The 2,763-nt window shown below is 42.3% G+C and overlaps 1 long non-coding RNA gene across 4 annotated transcripts in view; it reads left to right on the top strand.

Annotated features, from left to right (window-relative positions):
• LOC126495792 (uncharacterized) overlaps positions 1 to 2,763 on the top strand; it is a 37,236-nt gene that overhangs the window by 17,473 nt on the left and 17,000 nt on the right. For all 4 annotated transcript variants that reach the window (XR_007590233.1, XR_007590232.1, XR_007590231.1 and 1 more), the window contains exon 7: positions 431 to 489. This is a non-coding gene — a long non-coding RNA (uncharacterized lncRNA). The remainder of the gene's footprint in view (positions 1 to 430; positions 490 to 2,763) is intronic.

The raw sequence follows: 2,763 nt of genomic DNA, 5'->3' as shown, positions 1-2,763 counted from the left end.
CCATATTTACACACCTGTTCTAGATGATGGCTGTGTGCACCCGTATTTACACACCTGTTCTAGATGATGCTGTGTGCATCCATATTTACACACCTGTTCTAGATGATGACTGTGTGCACCCATATTTACACACCTGTTCTAGATGATGGCTGTGTGCACCCATATTTACACACCTGTTCTAGATGATGGCTGTGTGCATTCATATTTACACACCTGTTCTAGATGATGGCTGTGTGCACCCATATTTACACACCTGTTCTAGATGATGGCTGTGTGCATTCATATTTACACACCTGTTCTAGATGTTACCTATGTGCATCCATATTTACACACCTGTTCTAGATGTTAGCTGTGTGCATCCGTATTTACACATCTGTTCTAGATGATGGCTGTGTGCATCTATATTTACACACCTGTTCTGTATTTGCAGTTGACAAGTTACAGTTTGAACCACCTCTGAGGAAAGAAACAGAAGCCTGGGACGAAATGGTAACTGCGACTTTAAAACATTTCAGTTTAAAATTTGAGAAAACTTCAAGTGAGATGTTTTAAGGAATTAAGTATATATAAACCACTTTTTGTACATATTAACTGTACACTAGTTCTCACACTAAAGTGTGAAGTATTTGTAATTAGGAATTTTGATGGTGCTGCAGGCAGTGTTGTTTGACCCACTCAATCCAGCACTCCCAGTCTTTTGAAGGATGTACGTGGATTATTAAACACTTGCATGGACTCAGATTTCTCCTTTTCCTGACTCGTTAGGTTTGAAGTGAGCACAGGTGTGCAGTGCTTTTCTGTGTAAAGTATCGTATCTGGGATTGGACTCGTGGTTGTTAGTGGGACGCTGTTGTTGCTCCTATTATGTTTGTTACTACAGCTTATTTTGCCTGTTTGTTTGTGAGAGGGTCTCACTGTGTAACTCAGGCTGCACCTTTAATCTGGCTGTCTCACTAGTCCCCTCAATTGCTTTGGCTGATTTAGGTCATTTACATGATTCAGAGATAACCTGTTGACCACAGGCCCTAGTGTGATTTCATTAGTGGGTGTCTTTGTGTGTTTGTGGAGGAAGAAGAGTACTGATACTTGGTGTTGGGTCTGTGTGGACTCACTCAGGTTCCCTTTTATTGCTTTTCCATTCCTACTGTGTGTCCAAGGGCTGCCTTTTCTGTCATCTGGTCCTCTCTCAGTCCAGTGCCTCTAATGCTCGCTCACCTGCAGGCCATCATTTTTTTCACATTGTCACACCTGAACTACACTTTCTTTCTTTCTATCCATCTATTTATGATCCATCCTGCCTTCTTGCTAGATTCCTTCTTTGTCCCATACAGGGTTTCCCCATCTGTCCTTTCTCTGTGAAAGGTGACAGGACGGAGTAGTCTACTTACATTTGAGGTTTTAAGGAATCTATATTTTATCACAGTGCTGTAGTTTGGGGGGAGCTGTTTTTTGTTTGTTTGTTTTGTTTTTATACCTGTGTAATGTGTTGAATTTATGGACCAGCAATTTATCATTATTGCTTAAAAAACAAACATTTCTTTGTTCTCTCTCTCTGTCTCTCTCTGTGTGTGTGTGTGTGTGTGTGTGTGTGTAGGATTTGGCACACACACGTTATTGCACACTTGTGGCAGTAGAGGACAACTTGCAAGAGTTAAGTTCATTCCTCCACATAGGGATCATGTATGTGTGCACATCTGGGAGCCACAGGACAAGCTTGGATGCCTTTGTCATTCCTCAGCATGCTGTTCAGCATCTTTTTGTTTTGAAGCAAAATCTCTCATTGTCCTGGAATGGACCAGGTAGGCTAAGCTAGCTCGCCAGTGAGTCCTGGATATGCATCTGTCTCCACCTCCCCAAGACTGGGATTACAAGCATGTGCCATCATACAGCTTTTTAATGTGAGTTCTGGGGTTCCAGCTCCCAAGGACAACCTTAAACTCTTGATCCTTCAACTTCTGCCTCCTGAGTGATGGGATCAAAAGCTTAGACTCAGTGTATGTGGTACTGAACTTCATACATGGTAGGCAAGCACTCTACTGACTGAACAACTCCTTTCTTTCCCTCTTTTTTTTTTCCTTTTTCTTAAAAAGAAAATTTGAGGCAGGTTCTCTCGATGTTCAGGCCAGCCTCAAAATTTCTAAGTAGCCAAGGGTGACTTTGGGCTCCTGAGTTTCTTGCCTCCACCTCCCAAATGTTGGGTAACAGGCATGTACCACCACGCCCCACTGGACCAATTCAGTTCAAACACTGGAGATCACAAGAGGTCTTTATATACAACTATGGTGTTGAATTGTGTTCAGTAGGTTAATGTCAGTGCTGTGTGGCTTCCATTGTATCTGACCACATTATATGAAATTGCTGGTACTTGTCCTGAAACGACAATTTCATCCAATACAGTTTCCTGGTTCCATCCTTTGACATTTGGCCCTGCATACCATTGAGCTAGTGGCTTCATTAATGACAACAGTCAGGTAGCTACACTCTTTCTCTTCATCATGGGTGAATTGTTTATTTAGCTTCAGCTTGTCAGGTTTTTTAAAAAAGGAAGTTCTTATGTCCCGAGGCCAGGTGAATTATTCACGTTTAACTGAAAGATCAGTTGTGGCTTTAGCCGTGTCCAAGTGCTTCTTGACTTCTGGGGTCACATTTCAATGAGCCACGGTAAGCTGAATATATCATAAGTTAAAAGGAAAATGCAGGGCAGGGGAGATGACTCAGTGCTAAACGTGCTCGCTTGCTAAGCAGGCGTGAGAACCAGAGTTC

This window comes from Alexandromys fortis, unplaced genomic scaffold (genome assembly GCF_014885135.2).
Source record: "Alexandromys fortis isolate MF-2015 unplaced genomic scaffold, M_Fortis_MF-2015_v1.1 scaffold_629, whole genome shotgun sequence".
In the NCBI taxonomy this organism is placed as follows: Eukaryota; Metazoa; Chordata; class Mammalia; order Rodentia; family Cricetidae; genus Alexandromys; species Alexandromys fortis.
This window is presented reverse-complemented; position numbering and strand designations above follow the sequence as displayed.